The following is a 27,867-nucleotide window of genomic DNA, read 5'->3' on the forward strand; positions in this document are numbered from 1 at the left end:
ATGTGCCAACACGGTGATTGTTTTAAAAGTAACACAACGTGTCGTCCCTAACTAGACACATGAATGTGTGTAGTAAGGGAAAGCGATAGGGGGAAAGTGATAGTGGAGAACACACAGTCCAACCAACACAAACAGACTGCTGCTTTGTGCATGCAGCCACACTGCTCTCTCTGACCCTACTGTAGACTTAGCATTCAGCCCATAGCCACAGTCACACCCTGCCCCTCACCCATACACACACAGGCTGGAACGGCACAGCTGCCCTATCTCCACATGACAAACGTTGTTTACTGAGATCACAGAGGAGGCTAACACTGTAACAGCAGAGAAAGAGGAGTGAGAGAGGAGTGCTTGTGCGTATACGTATACGTGTGTGTGTGTGTGCACGACTGCATCTGTGTGTGTGTCATGTGAGTGTTTATTTTCCACCCTCTGTTATTTTATTTATTGTCCCTTGAAACCAGGGAGGAATGGCGTTCACCGCACTGGCTACTGACTTCTCTCACAGCGCTCTCTGTCTGCCGGCTAACCCTGGGCCTCACGCTTCATCACTGTCACGGCCTAAGAGCACCTCTGGGCCCAACATAAAATACAGCTGAGAGGAGAGTTAGAGCTCCATGCTCGCTTGCTACCTCAGACTAGCGTGGACAGACTGACCAATCTTCACACTCTCTACTTGTTCCGAGGCCCCTCCAGGACTGCAGGGAGCATCAAAGTTCACAATGTGGGTGAACATGATGGAGTGAGGTGAGACAGGAGGGAGAGATTAATAAAGAGGTGAGCTCCTGTGAGCAGTGGTGGGGGCTGGTAGGGAGGGCAGAGGTGGCTCTCAATCAATAGACAGCTATGAGCCTCAGATTATGGCTCTCTGCCAACAGTGATTATTAAGTCCTATAGTGGTAAAGGTAACAAGACTTATGGTCATGTGACTTCACTAATGTATAGATTAGGTCATTAGTGAACTCAATGTGAGTAATCAGGGTAATTTATCTCTATTAGCTTGTCATATGTCATTACCTCATCCCTTTGACTGAGTTGGAAAGGGCCGATCTGTAGGTCAATGAAAAGGCACCTTTTAAGATGATCTGAAAGGTAGCTCATTCTATACTCCCCCTCATTAGACTGGTTGCAGGGATTCTTAAGCGTGTCATCCAATTTGAATAAACGTTTAAGTTATTTTCTAATCTAAACTTCATTTCCACTTATTAGAATAATTCTAGAGAGATGAGGAGCCAGACGTCACGCCTGTCAGAACCAAGCCTCGTGTGTGTGTGTGTGTGTGTGTGTGTGTGTGTGTGTGTGTGTGTGTGTGTGTGTGTGTGTGTGTGTGTGTGTGTGTGTGTGTGTGTGTGTGTGTGTGTGTGTGTGTATGTTGACAGATGGATGTCTTCCTTTTGGGCGGCAGGTAGCTTAGTGGTTAAGAGCGTTGTGCCAGTAACCGAAAGGTCGCTGGTTCTAATCCCCGAGCCGACTAAGTGAAAAATCTGTCGATGTGCCCTTGAGCAAGGCACTTAACCCTAATTGCTCCTGTAAGTCGCTCTGGATAAGAGTGTCTGCTAAATGACCTATTATTATTTTGTGTTTAGAAGGAGAAAGAGAATACATCTTGGTTAAGTTCGTGAAGAGAATTGGAGATGAGGGAGGGAGGGAGGGAGAGAGAGCGGTAGAGACGAGAGAGTGAAATGCATTTTAGACATTAATAACAGTAATTAGTGTGTGATTGAAATGGACTAAAGGCTGCTCAAGGCATTCACTATGATTTAATAATTCACTGCAAATTACAAACTGCAGATATATTGGTGGGTCTGCTGCATTGTGAATGAAAACACTGTTTTGAGAGGTGATTTTGGTTTCTACATTGCAGCTATTTATACTGGTATGAATGAAGCTTAGTCATGCACACTGTTGTGAATTATGCATCTATGAAATATATGATTGTGCCATTATTTACAATTGAATCAAATAAGTAGGCTAATGAATATATTGGCTAAGAGATTGGTGTAGTTTAAGTGGTTCTTTGAATATTGACTGGATAATATGGTAGACAGAGTAATTGGAGACAGAACCCAATTAGGTAGAAGTAATCAAACCATTCACACGACCACCTTAGACTTACAGTGGGGGAAAAAAGTATTTAGTCAGCCACCAATTGTGCAAGTTCTCCCACTTAAAAAGATGAGAGAGGCCTGTAATTTTCATCATAGGTACACGTCAACTATGACAGACAAAATGAGAAATCCAGAAAATCACATTGTAGGATTTTTAATGAATTTATTTGCAAATTATGGTGGAAAATAAGTATTTGGTCAATAACAAAAGTTTCTCAATACTTTGTTATATACCCTTTGTTGGCAATGACACAGGTCAAACGTTTTCTGTAAATCTTCACAAGGTTTTCACACACTGTTGCTGGTATTTTGGCCCATTCCTCCATGCAGATCTCCTCTAGAGCAGTGATGTTTTGGGGCTGTCGCTGGGCAACACAGACTTTCAACTCCCTCCAAAGATTTTCTATGGGGTTGAGATCTGGAGACTGGCTAGGCCACTCCAGGACCTTGAAATGCTTCTTACGAAGCCACTCCTTCGTTGCCCGGGCGGTGTGTTTGGGATCATTGTCATGCTGAAAGACCCAGCCACGTTTCATCTTCAATGCCCTTGCTGATGGAAGGAGGTTTTCACTCAAAATCTCACGATACATGGCCCCATTCATTCTTTCCTTTACACAGATCAGTCGTCCTGGTCCCTTTGCAGAAAAACAGCCCCAAAGCATGATGTTTCCACCCCCATGCTTCACAGTAGGTATGGTGTTCTTTGGATGCAACTCAGCATTCTTTGTCCTCCAAACACGACGAGTTGAGTTTTTACCAAAAAGTTATATTTTGGTTTCATCTGACCATATGACATTCTCCCAATCCTCTTCTGGATCATCGAAATGCACTCTAGCAAACTTCAGACGGGCCTGGACATGTACTGGCTTAAGCAGGGGGACACGTCTGGCACAGCAGGATTTGAGTCCCTGGCGGCGTAGTGTGTTACTGATGGTAGGCTTTGTTACTTTGGTCCCAGCTCTCTGCAGGTCATTCACAAGATCCCCCCGTGTGGTTCTGGGATTTTTGCTCACCATTCTTGTGATCATTTTGACCCCACGGGGTGAGATCTTGCGTGGAGCCCCAGATCGAGGGAGATTATCAGTGGTCTTGTATGTCTTCCATTTCCTAATAATTGCTCCCACAGTTGATTTCTTCAAACCAAGCTGCTTACCTATTGCAGATTCAGTCTTCCCAGCCTGGTGCAGGTCTAAAATTTTGTTTCTGGTGTCCTTTGACAGCTGTTTGGTCTTGGCCATAGTGGAGTTTGGAGTGTGACTGTTTGAGGTTGTGGACAGGTGTCTTTTATACTGATAACAAGTTCAAACAGGTGCCAGTAATACAGGTAACGAGTGGAGGACAGAGGAGCCTCTTAAAGAAGTTGTTACAGGTCTGTGAGAGCCAGAAATCTTGCTTGTTTGTAGGTGACCAAATACTTATTTTCCACCATAATTTGCAAATAAATTCATAAAAAATCCTACAATGTGATTTTATGGATTTTTTTTTCTCAATTTGGCTGTCATAGTTGACGTGTACCTATGATGAAAATTACAGGCATTTCTCATCTTTTTAAGTGGGAGAACTTGCACAATTGGTGGGCTGACTAAATACTTTTTTTCCCCACTGTACTTACTGTTTCAATCAAACTTGTTAGACATAGGTAAAGCTCTGTCCAATCAGAATACAGATCATAAAATATTTGTGTAACACTGGCCCTTAATGTTTCAGCACTGGCTGCCGGCCTCCTCGCTTGGAGGCAGTTGAAAGATCTAAACGACAACGACCACATAAAAAAACTCATTCCTTTTTAATTTAGTCTCTGCTCTGTCCCCCCAAAAATGTCATCCTGAATCCAAAAAGCCATCCTTTTGAATATAAGATATTGAGATAAGGCTGCTTCCTACCATTTAACAGGGCTGGCTTGGAAGAATCTAATCACTGGGGTACCAAGAAGTCAATCTCAGTGAAACCTTGTGGCAGAGAAGTAGGAAGATGTCCGTGTCACTGTGGCCTTATTAAACCACACAGCCCTGCAGTAATGGAGTTAGGACCGATAGTAAACCCAGCTTTTACTGTTCGGCTTGACTTTTATGTCTCCTGTGGGTGTGTCACCCTAAACACCTTCCCCCCAGAAACAATGGTGAGGAAGTGATGTCACATTGATAAAAGCTAGTCTGATTGTTGACCTGAATTTTTAACCACTATTAGACAATATCATGCATGATTAATGTTCCGTGACTGGAAAACCGCTGCTGTTAGTGCCCTCAAAGTGGAAAACGGAAATCACACAAGTCTTTTCTGACAGAGAATCACATTTGGCTCAGATCAGATCAGCCTCTTCTGAGCACTTTAATTTACAACTAAAATAAGGCCCACCTAGCAACAGTGGCAGCACTGCCTGCCTAAACAGAGAATTTAATTAAACTCAGTTACTGGGTACTCAACCATGCAAGATCTACCCCTCTATCCCTCCCTCTTCCGCATCTCTCTCCTCGCTCTCTCTTTCTCTCTCAAAGTTTTGCCGGTAGCTTTTTGTCACCATCACAAGCAGTCTCCCCACTAATTCCACAGCATAGTTTGGAATATCCACCAAAACACATCGGATACATTTTTTAAGTTTAAAGAAGTGAGATTTTTATTCACCCAAAGGATATTAAAGCTGGAATCCTTAATTGAAACAATAAAAAAGCGGCCACCCACCTGTGTTTTGGTTAAAGCTGAGGGACGGGCCTGGAGAAACGTAACCACTCTCAAATTCAAAGCAAGATCTATAAGGACTGACCATCCATGATATCAAAATTATAGTTTTAACCATGTTTTGAGGCTATACGGTGTTTGTTTACATTTAATTTGTTTACAAACATTGGAGTATGACAAGCTTATGTTTTGGTTTCTGATGAGATATGACAGTTGAACTAAGCTCATGAGGCATTTATTAGTTATTTTCTTCAAGAATCAATGGGTATACATCATTAATTTATAAGTCCAAAAATGGATGTAGCAATTAAGGATTCTAGCTTTAATATACAGTTCATGGTGCACATTATAATTAAATTTTTGCCTATTGATGAAAAGACTAGTAATGGAAAATTCAAGTATTACTGTAGAATATATACCTCAGAATATATTCCCCTTTATTCAGTATGCACTGTACCATTGTCACAGCCTGAATATTTATTTGGATTATCCCAACCACTTCAGCGTGGTATGCCGGTTTACATTGAGCCCTGCTCGTGCTTGGTGTTTCATGCTGGCTCTCATGTCTGGCTGTTAGTTGCAGGTGTTAGGGTTGCTTCTGTAGTGTGAGTGTACGTGTGAGGCAGATGCTCTCTGATCTTTGGTCCCTGCGTACTTTCGCAGTATGTATCCATGCCTGTGTTCCCGGGAGGCTTGTCAACATTACATCTCTGTTTACCCTGCCACTCTGCCCACACAATGAAATTAATTATTTACCAGAGCCAATCAACACAGGGCTGCTCGGGCTTCCCACAATACAGCAGCATTGCTTTTAGCCAAGCCCTATTTATTATTTACATCCCAGGTTGACTTCCTCAGGCACACATAGAAAGACCACTGGCGGATTGTAATACAAACAAGTTCAAACTCCCAGCTGTCACTCAACGCTGTGTGGACATGCTCTGAAGTTGAAGATGTGTGGGTTTTTTATTCACTCACTTTACTTTTTCTCTTCTTTTACTTTCCTTAGATGAGTTTGATGACTAGGCTACCATTTGCCACAATATACAGTATTTCCGTCCATATACACAGAACAACTGTTTCCCACCTCAACACAACATTAACAATTTACTAAACAATGTAAAGATCTTTACTTATGGCATGACAGGAAACCTTGACACACTTTGTCTGTAGCAGAAGAAGCATCTCTCACAGCTAGGATCTTCTATGTGGTGAAGTATGAGTCAGTGTCGGCAGCATGATGGAGTTGGACTGAGGTAAAAATTACCTCAGGACAAGTAAAGGACATAGTGAATTTTATTAAATGGCCAGGCGCAGTCAGAGGCAGGAGACAGGAGAATAAACAACAAAGGACATCAATCTCTTCTAGCTATGGGAGGAGAAAGGAGTGTAGGGAACGGAGTGATCGAGCGAGGGATCCAGATGAGTGCTTGTGCAGAAACGTTGCGAGAAGAAGGAAGCAGAGTGTGAACAGAAATCGTTCCTGGTGGAGAGCCAGACGCGATCACCAGGAAGGAACACAGGAACCACTCGTCCACCGCAGGGGCATCGGTCTGGCTCGGGGTCCACGGCCGGCTGGTACACCAGAACACACTGGAAGGGAGACAGCCCGGTGGAGGAGTGACGAAGTGAGTTCTTGGCGTACTCCGCCCAGGGAAGGAACCGGGCCAGTCATGCCAAATAATGTTCCCCAGCCAAATAGTGTCCCCTCTGCGTCACAATAGGATTCGATAAACTATTAGTGTCCGTTGCTATATCAACGGTGTGATGACCTAATGATTAGAATTTTGGAAATCATTACAGCCTAAATGACGTTATTTTCAAGGCTGATTTCCGCGACAATTTCGCTTTTTAAACAAGTTTTGTTTAGCTAATAAAATTGTTAACATTACAACATTAAATCCATGTGTCACGCCCTGACTCAGGGGACTCTGATATGTTGAGTCAGGGTGTGTATATTCTTTGTTATCTAGATTCTATGTTGTAGGTCTATTATGTGTAGATCTATGTTGGCCGGTTTGTTTCCCAATCAGAGGCAGCTGTAGCTCGTTGTCTCTGATTGGGGACAATACTTAAGCAGCCTTTTGGCACTAGTGGGTTGTGGAATCTTGTTCCGTATAAGGTATGTTGTTTGTGTCTACCTTGGACTTCACGTTTCGTTTCGTTTATTGTTTTGTCAAGTGTTTATTAAGTTTAAATAAACATGTATGCATATCACACTGCGCCTTGGTTCGACCAGTCCTTATACGAACGTGACAGAAGATCCCACCAGACCTGGACCAAGCAGTGTGCCGAGGAGGAGCAGAGAGGATGGACTTGGCAGGAGATAAGAGAGGATCTGGCAAGAAAGATGGAGGCCCTGATCAGGGTGGAGAGGCAACCCCAAGAAATGTTTTTGGGGGGACACGGTGTGGACGACGAGGCAGCAGGAGGGCGCGACAGGGCGGATCTGCTGGTTAGGAGAGGAGGCCACCAGATTATGGGGGCTATTGGTTCAGAGGGAGCAGAAGGAAGGTGTAGAGGCACGGCGAGAGGAGCTGGTTAGGCAGCAGAAGGAGCGGGGGGTAATCAAGGAACCCAGTCCTGCTCCTCGCACCAAGCCAGTGGTGCGCGTCGCCAGCCCGGCTCGGCCTGTTCCTGCTTCTCGTACCAAGCCAGTGGTGTGCGTCGCCAGCCCGGCCCGGCCTGTTCCTGCTCCTCGCACCAAGCCAGTGGTGCGCGTCGCCAGCCTGGCCCGGCCTGTTCCTGCTCCTCGCACCAAGCCAGTGGTGCGCGTCGCCAGCCCGGCCCGGCCTGTTCCTGCTCCTCGCACCAAGCCAGTGGTGCGCGTCGCCAGCCCGGCCCGGCCTGTTCCTGCTCCTCGCACCAAGCCAGTGGTGCGCGTCGCCAGCCCGGCCCGGCCTGTTCCTGCTCCTCGCACCAAACCAGTGGTGCGCGTCGCCAGCCCGGCCCGGCCTGTTCCTGCTCCTCGCACCAAACCAGTGGTGCGCGTCGCCAGCCCGGCCCGGCCTGTTCCTGCTCCTCGCACCAAGCCAGTGGTGCGCGTCGCCAGCCCGGCCCGGTCTGTTCCTGCTCCTCGCACCAAGTCAGTGGTGCGCGTCGCCAGCCCGGCCCGGCCTGTTCCTGCTCCTCGCACCAAGCCAGTGGTGCGCGTCGCCAGCCCGGCCCAGCCTGTGCCTGCTCCTCGCATCAGACCAGTGGTGCATTTGTCCAGTCCGGCACGGCCCGTGCCCGTTCCACCGGTGCCTGATCCGGCACCGGTCAGCTGCTCCACTCCGGAGCCAGAGCAGTCTGCTCCACCGGTGCCTGATCCATCTCCGGTCAGCGGCTCCACTCCGGAGCCAGAGCAGTCCGCTCCACCGGTGCCTAGTCCAGCTCCGGTCAGCGGCTCCAGTCCAGACCATGACGTCAGCCCCTCTCCAGGTTCGGGGTCTCCCACACCAGGGTCCAGACAGGGCCTGGCGTATCGTGGGAGGAAGGAGAGGGGAAGTAGCGCGCTGAGGTCCAGACCAGACCAGGGGCGCAACAGGGAGGTGGAGAGTGAGAGGTCGTCACGCCCCGAGCCGGATCCGCCTCCGGGGCGGAATGCCCACCCGGCCCCTACCCTGTTATGTTTATGTTGTGCGGTCGGAGTCCGCACCTTTGGGGGGTACTGTCACGCCGTGACTCAGGGGACTCTGATATGTTGAGTCAGGGTGTGTATATTCTTTGTTATCTAGATTCTATGTTGTAGGTCTATTATGTGTAGATCTATGTTGGCCGGTGTGGTTCCCAATCAGAGGCAGCTGTAGCTCGTTGTCTTTGATTGGGGACAATACTTAGGCAGCCTTTTGGCACTAGTGGGTTGTGGGATCTTGTTCCGTATAAGGTATGTTGTTTGTGTCTACCTTGGACTTCACATTTCGTTTCGTTTAATGTTTTGTCGAGTGTTTATTAAGTTTAAATAAACATGTATGCATATCACGCTGCGCCTTGGTTCGACCAGTCCTTCAACGAACGTGACACCATGTCTTAAACGTTGCTACGTTTCGGAAATGGCAAAGAAAACTTGTAATCTGCTTGACACGTTAAAGTTACTTACCTTACAGTTCATGAAGTCAGCTAATTTCCACTCCATTCATATGCAAATCCATTTGATTCAAACACTGGCTTGTCTGGCTGTCATGTTTTTATTTTAACCTGCCCTTCCCTGGTCTACACTGAAATAATATAATTTCAGTAGTCCTGCGCCATGGTGGGCCTCTATTATGATTCATTTTTTTCTATCTCGCATAGCTCATTAGTACACCCTTGTGATTGAATATTTGTGTATCTATTGTAGGTCCTAAGATACAAAAATGAATAATGTGGAACAAATAAATACCACCAAAGGATACCTTACAACTTACAGTAATGAACACCTTGTGAAACAGCTGTGAAAACCAACCTGCCAATATTTAACTTTCATATTTTTTGGTACAGTTGTGTCATTAATATATTTTCAAATTTTTTGTACACTCACATGTCAATCATAGACTAAAATACTGAATTCTGGTGTGTGGAATATTGAGGAGGTGGTTGCTGTGTGGGTGGGAGGTTCTGCCTGTCAATTGTTCTCAACAGGCAGCCAGTCTCGGAAGGGAGACTTGAAGAGGGAGACTGCAAAGTCCAGGCACTGCTGCTCTCTTTCTTCTGAGTGTTTGCAGTGCTAATGTTTTTAGTTAATTTGTGTATCTCACATATTATGTGCCCAGTATGATAGAGCAAGAAAACTTCCTTAGCAGATAATGACAACATGACAATAACAGTAGACTGCAAAAGTATTCACCTCCCTTGGTATTTTTCCTATTTTGTTGCCTGGAATTAAAATTGATTTTTGGGGGGTTTGTATCATTTGATTTACACAACATGCCTACCACTTTGAAGATACAAAATATTTTTTCTTGTGAAACAAACAAAAAACAGAAACCTTGAGCGTGCATAAACTTCCCTGTATTTAGCCCCATTCATTCCTTCAATTCTGACCAGTTTCCCAGTCCCTGCCGATGAAAAACATTCCCACAGCATGATGCTGCCACCACCATGCTTCACTGTGGGGATGGTGTTCTAGGGGTGATGAGAGGTGTTGGGTTTGCTCCAGACATAGCGTTTTCCTTGACGGCCAAAAAGCTCAATTTTAGTCTTATCTGACCAGAGTACCTTCTTCCATATGTTTGGGGAGTCTCCCACATGCCTTTTGGCGAACACCAAACATGTTTGCTTATTACCAAACTATAGTTTTGGCAATTCAGTTAGGACATCTACTTTGTGCGTGACACAAGTAATTTTCCAACAATTGTTTACAGACAGATTATTTCACTTATAATTCACTGTATCACAATTCCAGTGGGTCAGAAGGGAAAAAAAGTATTTAGTCAGCCACCAATTGTGCAAGTTCTCCCACTTAAAAATATGAGAGAGGCCTGTAATTTTCATCATAGGTACACGTCAACTATGACAGACAAAATGAGAAGAAAAAAATCCAGAAAATCACATTGTAGGATTTTTTATGAATTTATTTGCAAATTATGGTGGAAAATAAGTATTTGGTCAATAACAAAAGTTTCTCAATAGTTTGTTATATACCCTTTGTTGGCAATGACACAGGTCAAATGTTTTCTGTATGTCTTCACAAGGTTTTCACACACTGTTGCTGGTATTTTGGCCCATTCCTCCATGCAGATCTCCTCTAGAGCAGTGATGTTTTGGGGCTGTCGCTGGGCAACACAGACTTTCAACTCCCTCCAAAGATTTTCTATGGGGTTGAGATCTGGAGACTGGCTAGGCCACTCCAGGATCTTGAAATGCTTCTTACGAAGCCACTCCTTCGTTGCCCGGGCGGTGTATTTGGGATCATTGTCATGCTGAAAGACCCAGCCATGTTTCATCTTCAATGCCCTTGCTGATGGAAGGAGGTTTTTACTCAGAATCTCACGATACATGGCCCCATTCATTCTTTCCTTTACACAGATCAGTCGTCCTGGTCCCTTTGCAGAAAAACAGCCCCAATGCATAATGATTCCACCCCCATGCTTCACAGTAGGTATGGTGTTCTTTGGATGCAACTCAGCATTCTTTGTCCTCCAAACACGACGAGTTGAGTTTTTACCAAAATGTTATATTTTGGTTTCATCTGACCATATGACATTCTCCCAATCCTCTTCTGGATCATCCAAATGCACTCTAGCAAACTTCAGACGGGCCTGGACATGTACTGGCTTAAGCAGGGGGACACGTCTGGCACTGCAGGATTTGAGTCCCTGGCGGCGTAGTGTGTTACTGATGGTAGGCTTTGTTACTTTGGTCCCAGCTCTCTGCAGGTCATTCACTAGGTCCCCCCGTGTGGTTCTGGGATTTTTGCTCACCGTTCTTGTGATCATTTTGACCCCACGGGGTGAGATCTTGCGTGGAGCCCCAGATCGAGGGAGATTATCAGTGGTCTTGTATGTCTTCCATTTCCTAATAATTGCTCCCACAGTTGATTTCTTCAAACCAAGCTGCTTACCTATTGCAGATTCAGTCTTCCCAGCCTGGTTCAGGTCTACAATTTTGTTTCTGGTGTCCTTTGACAGCTCTTTGGTCTTGGCCATAGTGGAGTTTGGAGTGTGACTGTTTGAGGTTGTGGACAGGTGTCTTTTATACTGATAACAAGTTCAAACAGGTGCCATTAATACAGGTAACGAGTGGAGGACAGAGGAGCCTCTTAATGAAGAAGTTATAGGTCTGTGAGAGCCAGAAATCTTGCTTGTTTGTAGGTAACCAAATACTTATTTTCCACCATAATTTGCAAATAAATTCATAAAAAATCCTACAATGTGATTATCTGGATTATTTTTCTCATTTTGTCTGTCATAGTTGACGTGTACCTATGATGAAAATTACAGGCCTCTCTCATCTTTTTAAGTGGGAGAACTTGCACAATTGGTGGCTGACTAAATACTTTTTTTCCCCACTGTAGATATATTGAAGCAACATCTCAAGACATCAGTCAGGAAGTTAAAGCTTGGTCGCAAATGGGTCATCCAAATGGACAATGACCCCAAGCATACTTCCAAAGTTGTGGCAAAATGGCTTAAGGACAACAAAGTCAAGGTATTGGGGTGGCCATCACAAAGCCCTGACCTCAATCCTATAGAAAACTTGTGGGCAGAACTGAAAAGGCGTGTGCGAGCAAGGAGGCCTACAAACCTGGACTCAGTTACACCAGCTCTGTCAGGAGGAATGGGCCACAATTCACCCAATTTATTATGGGAAGCTTGTGGAAGGCTACCCAAAATGTTTGAGCCAAGTTAAACAATTGAAAGGCAATGCTACCAAATACTAATTGATGTAAACTTCTGACCCCTTGGGAATGTGATGAAAGAAATAAAAGCTGAAATAAATAATTCTCTACTATTATTCTGACATTTCACATTCTTAAAATAAAGTGGTGGTCCTAACTGACCTAAGAGAGGGAATTTTACTAGGATTATATGTCAGGAATTGTGGAAAACTGAGGTTACATGTATTTGGCTAAGGTGTATGTAAACTTCCGATTTCAACTGTAAGTAACGTTACAGTAGCTAGCAACGTCAATCTAAGAACAGCTTAAATTATTTATTCCTATTTATTTTCTTATATAAATACAAATCTATGGTAAAGAAAGAGTTTTCTCTTTCAAGTCTTTTCTGTCCTCTGAAGCAGCAGGTAGTCAGCAGGTTGTCACCGTCAAAAACACGGCCCTTGGAGAGCAATTCTGAGGTAGTAATTTTGCGCGGACTGAGCGAGCGCTTACGAGGTGAAATAGAACTGCCTGCGTCCTCGTTCCTTTGCTACGAGGTCAAATAGAGCCAGTTAGCCTGCATAGCAATGGGCACTTTGGTCCATTATGTAATCCGGTCAGAATGTTGCAAGTTCTAGCAACAGAAGCTAGAACTCATCGAATCCCATTGTGACGCGCGGGGAACACTATTTGGCCGGGGGACACTATTTGGCATGACAGGCCCACTCCCTCTGCCGGTCCTGACAGTGACTCCTCAGGAACCTCCTCAGGTCCTGGTTGGTCCTCTCCACCTGGCCATTGGACTGAGGCCGGTACCCGGATTTGAGGCTGACCGTGACCCCCAGCTTCTCCATGAAGGCTTTCATATTCGTGATGTGAACTGGGGACCTCAGTCAGAGACAATGTCCTCCGGAAGGCCATAGTGCCGGAAGACCTGCAGGAACAATGCCTCAGCGACCTGGAGAGCGGTAGGGAGACCAGAGAGAGGGATAAAAACAGCAGGATTTGGAGAATCTGTCCACAACCACCATAACAGTGGTGAAACCATCAGACAGGAGAAGATCAGTAACAAAATCTATAGACAAATGGGACCAAGGCCGCTGAGGCATGGGGAGGGGAAGGAGTTTCCCCTGCTGGGGCGTGCCGGGGAGACTTGGTTTGAGCACATACGGAGCAGGAGTTGACCTAGCGGGCGACGTCCTGCACCAAGGTGGGCCACCAGTACTTAACGGAGATGGATTGAATGGTGCGGGTGATACCTTGGTGTCCAGCGGAAAAGGATGTGTGCGCCTAGGTCAATAGCCAATCCCTTACCGCCATGGGAACATAGGTGTGCGCCGAAGGACAGGTTGCAGGCGCGGGTTCCCTCTCCAGAGCCTGGCGTATGTCCAAAAGGAAAGGCGATGGAACTGAAGTTCCTAATGAAGCGGTGGTAGAAGTTGGCAAACCCCAAAAACCATGTAGTCCCTTTATGGTGGTTGGGACTGGCATCTACCTTCCTCTCCTCCATAACTACTCCCTGTGGGCTGATCCGATATCCCAAGAACGAGACGGTGGCTTGATGGAACTGGCACTTCTCCACTTTGACTTACAGATGGTTCTCCAGGAGGCGTTCCAGGACTACCCGGACGTGGGCGATTTGCTCCTCCAAGGTGGCCGAGTAGATCAGGATGTCATCGATATACAAGACCACCTGACACCCAAGCATGTCCCATAACACCTCACTCACAAATGTCTGGAACACTGACGGAGCATTGGCTAATCCATAAGGCATCACCAAGTACTTATAGTGCTGAAGGCAGTCTTCCATTCATCCCCCTCCCAGATGCGGATCAAATTCTAGGCACTCCGCAGGTCCAGCTTGGTAAAAAAAAAACGTGCCCTGCAGAGCTGTTCAATGGCGGCCGGCACCAACGGGAGGGGGTAGCGGTACTTGGTGGTGATGGCAATGAGACCTCTGTAGTCAATACATGCCCCCCCCCCACCCCCTTCTTGGCCACGAAGAAGAAACTTGCCGACGCAGGGGAGGTGGATGAGCGGATGAAACCCTGTTGGAGAGCCTCCTGGACGTATTCCTCCGTAGCCTTGGTTTCAGCCACAGACAGGGGGTAGATGCAGCTGCGCGGAGGCGCAGAGTCTGTTAGCAGGTCGATGGCACATGAGGAGGTAGACAGGTGGCGCGGGTCTTGGAGAAAACCTCCCGGATATCCTGGTAAACCTCTGGGATGGCGGCCTGGAGGGCAACCACAGGACTCTCAACCAACGTGGAACCACATGGTAAGGGAAAGCAGGTCTTCCGACATCCGGGTGCCCAGGCCTTGATCTCCATCCTCGACCAGGAGATGGTGGGGTCATGGCATTGGAGCCACGGGAGGCTGAGGATGACTTTGTGTACGGGTGCCTGGATGATAAGGAAGGGAAGGTTTTCTTGGTGCTGGGGTCCCACGGTGATGGTGAGTGGTGCTGTGATTGTCCCAGATCCCAGTGGTCGGTTATCCAGCGCTTGAACCGGAAACGGAGAGGAGAGTGGGTATGATGTTATGTTCAGGGAGGAGGCAAGGGCCTGGTCAATAAAATTGCCCGCGGCACCGGAGTCCACTAGAGCTGTAGAAACAACACGAGGGACAGCTAGCTAGTGAAATCGGTGCTAAAAAGGGTTTGGTGGAGAGTGATGATGAAATACTCACACCTACCCCAGGAGACGGATGATCACGGCGCCATCCCTGCTCTAGTGGCTCTTGGGTTGGGACGTAGCGGAGAAGCTGGTGCCCCTCTTGACCACAATAGGGACAGAGCCCCTGCTGTCTCCGATGGCATCGCTCAGCCGCGGGGAGGCATGTGGCCCCTACCCATGGGTTCAGACTGACTCAGATCGGTCAACGAAGGAGGGAAAGAGGCGATGGGAGTGTCGACGCTCACAAACGAGGTTATCCAAACGGATGACCATCGCAATGAGGGCGTCCAATGAGAGGGTGTCGTCTCGGCATGCCAACTCCGTCTGGACGTCCTCGCGCAATCCTCTTCTGAATAAGGTGCGGAGCGCCGGCTCATTCCATCCGCTGGATACTGCCACTGTACGGAAGGTGAGGGCGTACTCCGCAGCGGTCTGGTCCTCCTGCCGTAGTTGGAGTAGGTGCTCACCCCCCTCTCTGCCCTCCGGTGGATGATTGAAGACTCCTCTGAACAGAGCCATGAACTTCCCATAGGAACCCAGCTCCTCCTCTCCCCTCTTCCAGACGGACGTAGCCCACTCCAACGCCCGCCCGGTCAGCAGGGAAATAACCATGGCAACCTTGGACTGCTTGGTGGTGGGGGCTCCCGTTTGATGAGAAAAAATTGAGGGAGCACTGGAGGAGGAAGCCACGGCATTTGGATGGAGTCCCGTCATATTTGTCCGGAAGGGACAAACAGGCATCGCTGACCTGGGCAGACTGCTGAATGGGCTGGGGGGCTGGCTCGACTAATGGTAGAAGATCCTCCGCTCGTTGGGGGTGACGTCCCTCGAGGAAGATCTAGACGTTGAATAACGCAGAGGACCTCATCCATAGCTGTCCCCAGTTGCGCCAGCTGGACGTGGAGTTGGCGAAGGAGGTCCCCTGTTCACCGACCATCTGGGAGATGTCTGACTGCTGCTTCCATTCTGTGAGGTAGTATTCTGTAACGGAGACGCAAGGAGTCAGGAAGCAGGTGCAGTCGGTGAGTTTAATAGGAACAAACATGGCATGAATACAAAACAGGAGTAGCATCTAAACATGAAAACAGGAAACAATACTACCTAATGGGTGATACAACAGAGTACTAGATAAAGGGGAAGTAATCAGGGAGTCCAGGTGTGCCTCATGATGAGGCGCAGGTGTGCGTAATGATGGTTGCCAGGTGTGCGTAATGTTGAGTTGCCAGGACCGGTGGTTAGTAGACCGGCGACGTCGAGTGGCGGAGTGGGGGAGTGGGAGTAGACGTGACAGTAGGCTTGTTTACATTTTAAAAATATGATTTTTCTACCATGTACACTCTAGAATTAAAGGTGCTATCTAGAACCTAAAAGGGTTCTTCGGCCGTCCCCATAGGAGAACCGTTTGAAGAACCCTTTTTGGTTCTAGGTTGAACCCTTTTGGGTTCCATGTTGAACCCTTTCCACAGAGCTCTACATGGAACCCAAAAGGGTTCTACCTGGAGCCAAGAAGGGTTCTACCTGGAACCAAAAGGGTTCTCCTATGGAGACAGCCGAAGAACCCTTTTGTAACCTTTTTTTCTAAGAGTGTATATTTAATCAGTTTTGGGAAAGCAGTAAGAACTGGAGGTCCTCCTCTCCCATCTTCCTCTCAGAATGTTACATCTACAGTCAGCAGTCTGTCAGTTTCTAATGGACACATAGTGGACTTCTGCAGTCCCTGATGACTCACCATGTCCATAGCCAGCAATCTCTCTTTCAGTGGTCACACACACACGCACACATGCACACATTCCACTCTTATTTGCAATGCAGTAGCACTGTCTAGCATGAGGAAAAAAGTTACAATTTCAGGGCTGTCAAACTATCTGATGTTCTCACTTACTCATAATTCTAGAGAGGGAGAAAGGAAGGAGTGATCAACATGATGAATACCAACTGTTCCTCCCATATGAAAACCTCTGAATCTCTGTCCCTGCAGCTCTCAGCTTCCACACATCTACTTAGGATCTCATTAGAGACACATTGTTTGGATCAGCTCAAAACCACATGATTGATGATTCCATGAGTCCACATGCATTGACATGAAACCTGTTTTGGTCACGATGTATCACATATTACTATACTGGTTTAGGTGTAACATTTAGTTGCACCAGCTATGACATAATCTAAGTGCTATTATTGACATTTGTTGAGCTTTCTGGCCATGTTTGTTTTATAGGATGGAAGACTGATTTGAGTATATGGTTTGTATAATAACTAGGGTCATATGAGCTCTGATGCTTGACTTGTCACTTGCCCCAACAATCACACAGATCTCAGTGTTTGTGTGTGTGTGTTTACTGTTTATATACTGTGATGTCACGAGAGGCTGTGTCCTGAGGGACGTTACATCCCCTGAGGTGGCTGCAAACCCAGACAGCTATGGCTCCATCTGCTGGTATGGTCGGGAACTCCACCCCTCTATGGCCAATCTTCCCACGCAGCTGAAACAAATGAGGAGCTGATGAGCTGAAGGTTTGGGTTGTGAAGTAACACAGTCTCCAACCTGGGCTCTCTGGAGGACAAGAGTGCTGCACGTCCACTTCCATGAGGAATATAAGGATTTGGAGATACTTACCTTTGGGAAATACTCACCTTTGGATATATGCACCTGTGGAAATACGTGTGGGACATTTGGAAGGACGTTTTGCTGGGTTGGCCACTAGCTGCAACGTGGACTACAGTAAGGCTGGGGAAAAGTTATCTGAGTGAGTGAGAATTATGATTTTGGATGTGGAAGAGACATCCCTGAACTGTTAACCCTTAAAGAGCCACAAGAGAACAGAATTTTGGTATATTTTCGTTAATTTCCCAAGACCTATAATAAAATCCTTGTTTTGTTTGAACCTTGTCTCCTTGCACTACTTGAGCAATCCCGCTGAAAGCTGTGTAGCCTCTCGTGACGTCACAGATGGTGGGAGAATACAGGCACGCTCAAGCGTTAATAGTGCATGTCAGAGGAGGATATCGAAGGTTTGATCACCCAGTTTTCCAGAGTTGGCCGTAGGCTCCCGCCCGACTGAAATGGAGGACATATTGAAAGCCCTTGTTGCTGGCCAGCACGCCCAGATGCAAGCAAACGTGGCTCTCTTGGAGGAGCAAAAGAAAGCCAACCTTCTGAAGGCAGAGGAATTGCAGTTGCAGAGACAGAGGGTTGTCCAAAATACCCGCCCAATAAAGGCAAGTGACTTTATATCTAAGATGGGAGCTACCGATGACATTGAGGCATACCTGCATGCATTTGAGGCCACGGCCACTAGGGAAGCCTGGCCCAAGCAACAGTGGGTTGGTCTGTTAGCCCCTTTCTAACCGGGGAATCGCTGAATGCTGTCCGGGACCTGGGCCCTGACCAGGTTACTGACTATGATGCCCTGAAGTCTGAGATCCTCAGCAGATATGGACTCACAAAGTTTGGTATGGCCCAGCGCTTTCACAGCTGGACCTTCCAACCAGACCAACCTCCTCGGGCGCAGATGCATGAACTTGTCCGAATCGCAAGGAAATGGCTGGATCCGCAGAGGAATACAGCAGCGGCGGTGGTGGAGGCCGTTGTGGTGGATCGTTACCTACGCGCCCCTGCCTTATGAGGCAAAACGGTTCATCAGTCAACAGGCCTTGACCACGGCTGATCTGACCGTGGAAGCTGTGGAAAAGTACCAGGCCACAGCGGAGATGCTGAATGCTTCCCGAAAAGACCCCAGGAGGGCGGCCCCACCACAAATGGGAAGAACCCGTCCAAAGGACCCCAAGGTCTCGAACCCAGCCACGCCAGGACTTATCCCGGCTCCAGGGGGAGCCAGAAACCAGGCGGGTCCAAGAAGAGTACACCAGGAGGGGGAAACTCGACAGTGTTACCGGTGTGGGGAGATGGGACATATCTCCTGGCAGTGTGGGAAACCAGCCGATGAACCTATGCCCACTGCGGAGTCCTCCAGCTCAGCACCCACACACCGTTTTGCCTCGCTCTTGGGAGTCGTAGATGGCGGCCCAGATCGACCCCCACCTGCCCGGTAACTGTGAATCACCATGATGTGGAGGCCTTACTGGATTCTGGTAGCCGGGCCACCCTGGTGCGTAAGGATTTGGTGGGCCCAACGTGTCTGACCCCGGGGAAAGTCCTCCCAGTTTCCCTGTGTCCATGGGGACACCAGAGAATACCCCATTACTGAACTTACAATGACCAGCACACGGGGAACCATACACACGACGGCGGGGGTGGTTGATTCCCTCCCCGTCCCTGTCCTAATTGGACGAGACTGCCCAGCCTTTTACCCACTCTGGAGAGAGTCTCAGGAGAGGATAACCCGAGTACCTCGGAAACGGAGAGGCAAGACTCATCCTGGGAAGGCTCCGGTGCAATCCTCCGAATTACTCACTCCCGCCCGGGCTCTGATAGGGATGGCAGGTGCCCAGACCGACACAGAGACGGAGCTACAGAATCTGGACAAAGAACTGTCTGGTCTGAAGGGGACCGCTGAGAGGTATCGTTTGTTAAAGCAACAGTTAGACATGAAGACAGAAGAGTTAGATATCCTCCAGGCTAAACTCCAACAGAGCTCCTTCCATAAGCAACAGGAGGAGCTGGAGAGGCTGCGCAGGACCATCGAGGAGTGTGAGGAGACCCTGCGCAGTAGTAAGGAGGTCCAGAAGAAGGCAGAGGAGAAGTACAAGGTGTTGGAGAACAAGATGAAGAATGCGGAGGCAGAGAGAGAGAAGGAACTGAAAGCTGCTCAACAGAAGCTAAACTCTGCTAAAACCAAGGCTGATGCGTTCAGTAAGAAACTCAAGGAGAGACAACAGGAGGCTGAGTCCCTGGTCCTAGAGGTGGAGGAGTTGAAGAGAGAGCAGGCTGGCAAGCACCACGGCAATGCGGACGCCCTCTCCCGGCGTGATGCCTTCTTCGGCTGCCTTTACCCCCGACGAGGGACGTCGGTCCCGAGGAGGGGGATGTGTGATGTCACGAGAGGCTGTGTCCTGGAGGGACGTTACATCCCCCTGAGGTGGCTGCAAACCCAGACAGCTATGGCTCCATCTGCTGGTATGGTCGGGAACTCCACCCCTCTATGGCCAATCTTCCCACGCAGCTGAAACAAATGAGGAGCTGATGAGCTGAAGGTGTGGGTTGTGAAGTAACACAGTCTCCAACCTGGGCTCTCTGGAGGACAAGAGTGCTGCACGTCCACTTCCATGAGGAATATAAGGATTTGGAGATACTTACCTTTGGGAAATACTCACCTTTGGATATATGCACCTGTGGAAATACGTGTGGGACATTTGGAAGGACGTTTTGCTGGGTTGGCCACTAGCTGCAACGTGGACTACAGTAAGGCTGGGGAAAAGTTATCTGAGTGAGTGAGAATTATGATTTTGGATGTGGAAGAGACATCCCTGAACTGTTAACCCTTAAAGAGCCACAAGAGAACAGAATTTTGGTATATTTTCGTTAATTTCCCAAGACCTATAATAAAATCCTTGTTTTGTTTGAACCTTGTCTCCTTGCACTACTTGAGCAATCCCGCTGAAAGCTGTGTAGCCTCTCGTGACGTCACAATACGATTTTAATCTCAGTCAGTATAGACAGTGGGGTGTGTGATGTGATTGGGCCTCGCTAACAAGAAGGCAGGTGTGTTCTCTCTCCTATCCATGGGCTGTGCTGAGGGGGAGACAGTGACCCCCGTGGAGAGTGTGTCAGACACACAGTTGTGTCCCGCTCTGAACCCCACAGACAGCACTCTGCTCTGATTACAATCACTGGCACTAATCACCCCAGCAACAGTGTGTTGGTGCAGTAGCAATAGCCTTCTCAATGGGGATCATCATAATCATAGTGTTAATTGTTGGCAGGTGGGTCAGATTGTACAGTACTTATTTGATTCTCTCTATGAGTTCGTGTGTGCTATTCAAAGTGAACATTTATATATTAGTGTATATGCAGGGACTGGGCCCCAAAGGTCTTCATTTTGTTGACTCAAAACAATTACAGGCAGTGATATTAGTATTAGACAGTGATAGTGTCCGTTAGGGTGTTATGTATCTTTTACTTGTAAATCAAGATAACTTATTCTCTCAGTAAAGAGTTTATATGCCTCTAAACTACAGGTATATCTCTATAGACTATCCTACTTGGTTTACTGTCAAGGTTGGCTATCATAACTCACAGCTAGCACCTGCCTGGCACATGGCAATTTGAGGCCCTCCTTTACAACAGAACAAGATACACATCTCAGGTTTTATGGGCAAACTCAGCGTCGTAACATTTTAATAATAATCGGTGGCATTCACTCAGAGCCTCTATCACAGAGAGTAATTAAAATGTTCCTTTTCATCAATGCTTGTTTTATGTCCTCGTTTGACACCAAAGGCAGTCAGAGCGCCTTCCCGGGAGTGCCCCACAGCAGCCGACCGAACACCTGGATATTGGATGTGGGATTGATTTCTCTGGGAAAGAGGGAAATCCTCTCGTCTCCTCACCTCGTCGTTCACAATCTGTTGTTCTCTCCTCAGACTCCCCGAATTGACAATAAATCATATATTTTAATGAGTTTTCCCGGAGAATGGAGATCAGACAGAGAGGATTCTTGAAAATAGGTTATTTATGTAATTGCCCAAGGAGCCTGCATTTCACAGCAGCCTTGCAAGTAGTTAGGTATTCTTTATGATAGATCGGCATATTTACACAGTGGCCTCTGTATAATGATTAATGCAGGTGACTCAATGAGCTTTCGCCTATATCTAATCTCTCCCCCCCCCTCCCGGAGGAACTGAGCCCTAGGATCAGGACTACCTGGCCTGATGACTCCTGGCTGTCCCCAGTACACCTGGTCGTGCTACTGCTCCAGTTTCAACTGTTCTGCCTGCGGCTAGGGAACCCTGACCTATTCACCGGACGTGCTACCTTGTCCCGGACCTGATGTTTTTGACTATCTCTCTCTACCGCACCTGCTGTCTCGACCTCTGAATACTCGGCTATGAAAAGCCAACTGGCATTTACTCCTGAGGTACTGACCTGTTGCACCCTCTACAACCACTGTGATTATTATTTGACCCTGCTGGTTATCTATGAAAGTTTGATCATCTTGAAGAACAATCTGGCCTTAAATGGCCATGTACTCTTATAATCTCCACAAGGGACAGCCAGAAGAGGACTGTTCACCGCTCAGAGCCTGGTTCCTCTCTAGGTTTCTTCCTAGGTTCCTGCCTTTATAGGGAGTTTTTCCTATCCACCGTGCTTCTACATCTACATTGCTTGCTGTTTGGGGTTTTAGGCTGGGTTTCTGTATAGCACTTTGTGACATCTGCTGATGTAAAAAGGCCTTCATAAATAACTGTGATTGATATGATCAATCAATCAATCAATTTTATTTTATATAGCCCTTCTTACATCAGCTAATATCTCGAAGTGCTGTACAGAAACCCAGCCTAAAACCCCAAACAGCTAGTAATGCAGGTGTAGAAGCACGGTGGCTAGGAAAAACTCCCTAGAAAGGCGAAAGCCTAGGAAGAAACCTAGAGAGGAACCAGGCTATGAGGGGTGGCCAGTCCTCTTCTGGCTGTGCCGGGTGGAGATTATAACAGAACCATGCCAAGATGTTCAAAAATGTTCATAAGTGACAAGCATGGTCAAATAATAATCAGGAATAAATCTCAGTTGGCTTTTCATAGCCGATCATTAAGAGTTGAAAACAGCAGGTCTGGGACAGGTAGGGGTTCCATAACCGCAGGCAGAACAGTTGAAACTGGAATAGCAGCAAGGCCAGGCGGACTGGGGACAGCAAGGAGTCACCACGGCCTGTAGTCCCGACGTATGGTCCTAGGGCTCAGGTCTCTCAGTTGGCTTTTCATAGCCGATCATTAAAGAGTTGAAAACAGCAGGTCTGGGACAGGTAGGGGTTTCGTAGCCGCAGGCAGAACAGTTGAAAATATGAGACAAATGTTTAATCCGGTTAAAATCGGTGTGCTTTTAATTATTAGCTGTTGACTGGTGAAAATATTGTGAGCCAAAGGCAATCTTTGTACTGTACTCATAAGCTCTGTTATTTTATCCCTTGCACTCCTGCTGAGGTCTGTAACGCTGCCTGACAGTTTACTGGAAAGAGACTCTAGCTCTTTGATTGAGCGCAGTGCTTTGACAGAATCTCTGTAGAACTTTTTCTCCTGTAGAGTATTGGGTCTGGTAATATACACTGAATAAAAATATAAACGCAACATGCAAAAATTTTAAAGATTTTACTGAGTTACAGTTCATATAAGGAAATCAGTCAATTGAAATAAATTCATTACGCCCTAATCTATGGACACATCAGCTTCGCATAGAGTTGATCAGGCTGTTGATTGTGGCCTGTGGAATGTTGCATCCCAAACATGCTCAATGGGTGACATGTCTGGTGAATGTGCAGGCCAAGGAATTGTGTACAGATCATTGCGACATGGGGCTGTGTATTATCATGCTGAAACATGAGGTGATGGCGACGGATGAATGGCACGACAATGGGCCTCAGGATCTCGTCACGGTATCTCTGGGCATTCAAATTCCCATCAATAAAATGTAATTGTGTTTATTGTCCGTAGCTTATGCCTGCCCATACCATAACCCCACTACCACCATGGGGCACTCTGTTCACAACGTTGACATCAGCAAACCGTTTGCCAATATGACGCCAAACACGCTGTCTGCGATCTGCCCGGTACAGTTGAAACCAGGAGTTATCTGTGAAGAGCACACTTCTCCAGCATGCCAGTGGTCATCGAAGGAGAGCATTTGCCCACTGAAGTCAGTTACGACGCTGAACTGCAGTCAGGTCAAGCCCCTGGTGAGGACGACGAACAAGCAGATGAGCTTCCCTGAGACGGTTTCTGACAGTTTGTGCAGAAATCCTTTGGTTGTGCAAACTCTGTTTCATCACCTGTCTGGGTGGCTGATCTCATATGATCCCGCTGGTGAAGAAGCCGGATGTGGAGGTCCTGGGCTGGTGTGGTTACACGTGGTCTGCAGTTGTGAAGCCGGTTGGATGTACTGCCAAATTCTCTAAAACGATGTTGGAGACGGCTTATGGTAGACATTATATTCTCCGGCAACATCTCTGGTGGACATTCCTGCAGCCAGCATGCCAATTGCACGCTCCCTCAAAATTTGAGACGTCTGTGGCATTGTGTTGTGTGACGAAACTGCACGTTTTAGAGTGGCCTTTTATTGTCCCCAGTACAAGGTGCACCTGTGTAATGATCCTGCTGTTTAATCAGTTTATTTATATTCCCCACCTGTCAGGTGGATGGATTATCTCGGCAAAGGAGAAATGCGCACTAAAAGGGATGCAAACAAATTTGTGCACCAAATTTGAGATAAATAAGCTTTTTGTGCAAATGGAAAACTTCTGGGAAAATTATTGGTCCCATGTTTCAGCTCACGTTTATATTTTTGTTCAGTATAATTACTCGTGATGACTCAAATCAATGTGTTCGTCTGTAGAGATGAAGGACAACGTAATGTTTCCATTGATGAGGAGTGCATGTGGTATCCCATAAGAGCTTCATCAAACCTCCTCAAGACAGCTTCAAATGATCTTCATTCACCACTAACTGATTAACCCTCTCTCTCTCTCTCTCTCTCTCTCTCTCTCTCTCTCTCTGTTATTGGAATCATGGTGTAGTGTGTTTTTATCTATCTTTTTCAGTGTGTGGTGGTACTTTATTTCACAGCAAATGAGGCAATGTTCAGCTAGGTCAATGGAAATATCTGCCATAATTGACAAAATGCTGTCATTCGTTTATTTATTTATTTTTTATTTTTTTTTTATTTTTTTTTAATTTTTTTTTCTGGGGGAATGGATCAGCTTAAATGCTGTCATTCGCTTTGTTATCAAAGGGGTTTGTCGCTTGCATTTCCATGTTTCCCTCAGACCATCTGCAGACCTGCGGCATTGTCTTCTATTTCATATTGACACCACTTTCCTTTATTGATTCAGTTAACCCCAGGGACCCATGAGCTCCTGCCATAATGCCAGCCTGTCCTCCTAATTAACCAGCAGCAGCCTGGCTGTAAACCAACTCATATAGTGGCTATATGACTCTAGTGGAGCAGAGGGCAGCTGTGGGTCTTCTCAGTGTGACTGACTGGCTGTTATATTTCCTGGCCAGGCCAGCCTGTTGACCAGGAGCTGAAGTGACGGCCGGCTACGGTCAGTCATGATGATGCGCTTATTAAAGAGATAATCGTTTGATCCGTGGAAATCTCATTCGTAATTACTTTGGTGGATTGCGGGTAGGTGGTCGTATGCTGAGTTTAGATAAATCCAAGATGTATTTATATATATTAATGCGATGGAAATCTGTTGAGTGTTTCATGAGCAAACAACGTTATCAATGTTGTTTGAGGTAATTAACTGTTAGATTGTTATGAAACTATGGTCATTAATTAACATTAATTGAAATCAATCACAAATTCACACATTTTCTAATAAGTATGGTTTAGAATTATTTTGTTTATTTCTCTTGCTTGGCTTTAAGCTGATGAAAGCACTAGTCAGCAAATGTTGACGGTAGACAGATCCATTGATGCTCCTTGTGCTGTACTGTTAAGTTGACAACCCATTCCATTCCACTGAGGGAGTCCCTGCGCTACTGGCCTGGTTAACATGGTTCAAAAGGGGAAGAGAAAGTAGAGAGTGGAGATGAAGTCGAAAATGACAAAGTTAAAGTGTATGGTGCTATCCTGAACACAGTAGTACATCCAATACCTACTGTGTTAATATCTGCCTTCCTACATGTGTTTTGTTCTTACTTGCGGGCAGCCTAGTGTTCTAAAAGTAATTGACAAGATTGATTTCACTGACAGCACAGGATATGATAGAAAATGAAACAATGCCAGTCATATTAATAACAAAAGGAGCATCTGAAGATCACACATGTAGGTTGCAGTCAGTGGAAAATCTATTTGTTATTGTTTTGATGGGGTTTTAAGCCTGTCTAACCAAGTCTTAATTCCAATTTATTTAATGTTCACAGCAGTGCTTTAGGAGAGTGGTTCCGGGTTTTTTGTTCCTTTTCATGTTGCAACAATAATCCTCCAAATATACTTCTGTATGATTTCCACATGACTATGCAAATGTGTATTTATATGCCATGACATTTCAGCACAGTACCTCTCAGGTAGTGTGTGTGTGTGTGTATGTGCAAATGCATGTGTATTTGTAAATAGCAGTGGTCATCCCTTTGTTGATTATAGTGACAGGCAAATAACCAAAGATTCTGTATGGATTTGACACCTTTTTGATTCCCACAAACAGGAGGATTATGAACAGGGACGGCCTGTTCAATAGGGCGATATGGGCGACGCACTGCCAAACGGGAAAAAGAAGGGATTTTTTTTCTAATCAATTATATCACGGCAACAGTAGTTATCAGTGTTCACGTCTGATCTGCCAGCCACTAAATGTCAAATCAGGCTAAAGTCGTGCTTCAAATGGCCCCGCCCGTTTTTGGGGCGATTTCAGTCAAGTTGAAAATCGCCCAGAAGTCTCTCATAGCCTGTCATGTAAAATCTATTTTTTTCAAATGTCAAAGCTTTCAATACATTCTCTATGGGTGTCTGTGGGCTTGCACTTACGCGCTTTCGTCATACGTGACGTAACCATGAACGTAACTAAGACAATAGCGGCTAGCAGCGTCTCTGTTGCGACCTGCAGTGTGGCGTTATTTTATGTTTTTAATTTGTAGACGTAGTTTACAAACATTCTGCCAACCATGGATTTCCAGTGGTTGGTTTTGGACTGATCTTGTTGATCGTGTACATACCCGCTACGAACGGACTAAATAATGAAAACGCTGCTGGCAGCGGAATCCCAATACAGCTGGGAGACTTGGCTGGATGACAGAGTCCCGGACAGAGAAGTGGAGCCGGCCGGCTTCACCCTGGTCGGAGCGGACCGCGATCCTGGTAAGAGAGCGACTCTGTACCCCGACATTGAACTGCTTTCTGTGTCATTGCGACCTTACTATCTGCCCCGTGAGTTCCCCCAATTGTTTGTTACCGTTGTGTACTGTTGATAATCACAAGTTTACTGGAGAACTGAGACCAAGTAGAGACTTTGGACAGGGTGGATATGGTATAATAAAGGCAGTTTATTCAGAGGTAAAGATATCTGGAATCGCGTGCACGGACTCGTTCGGTCAAACTCTTAGGGAGAAGAGAGCCCCGAAAACATTTTGTGCAGACATTTTATACAATAAATGATGTAGGTTGAATCTAGTAGTTCTGATCTTCTGATTGGTCCTGATGAGTTGGGCGAGGTCCCCTCCACTGTTGCATTGGCTCTGAGTCGGTTTCTCTGTCTTCAAATGTTCAGCCTAAAGAGAGGGGATTTTTGTGTGTGTGTGTGTGTGTGTTTAACAGTGATGATGTGTGTGTGTGTGTGTGTTATCAGTGATGATGTGTGTGTGTGTGTGTGTGTGTGTCCTCAGAGCAAGAACTCGTGAGTTGGAAGAACTGAGAGACCTATGGCGTGGGTGTTGTCCTTGGCCACCTGCTGACAAGGCTGACAAGATAGGACTCTTTTGTCCATTGTTATAGGATAGGAACAGCATTGATTGAAAACAAACGCCCAACACAAAATGGGTCATGCACAAGATTTTAGTCAGACCAAGCTATAACATTATATATTTACTACGACAGTACATTCAACCAAAAGCTAATATAACAAAGGCATCAGAGATTATTTATAATCTGTCACAGAAACTGGAATCCATCTCCCCAGATCAGTCAATAAATGCTTCTGGTATTGACTTATATGCTGCCCCTGTCTTCATGTTGTTGCTGGACATATCTTTTTTTAAATGTGTGTAGGTCACCTAAATCATCAGAAAAATTGCCCCTCCTGAGAATTTTTTCAGGAGCCGCCACTGATTATGAATCCAAATTAGGCTACTCTTCCTGTTTGCAAAGCATGCTCCAAGAAGAAAGAAAGAGCCCATCTTGAAAGACATGGGTTCGGGGTGAGATCCCTTTTTGAAGTAAAATGGAAATATCTAATTCAGCTGAGACAAGATTAATCCGGTGTCTGTGTCTGTGTATTTGAAGTGTATAGGAGAGGAAAGTG

This window comes from Coregonus clupeaformis, chromosome 15, assembly GCF_020615455.1.
Source record: "Coregonus clupeaformis isolate EN_2021a chromosome 15, ASM2061545v1, whole genome shotgun sequence".
NCBI lineage: Eukaryota > Metazoa > Chordata > Actinopteri > Salmoniformes > Salmonidae > Coregonus > Coregonus clupeaformis.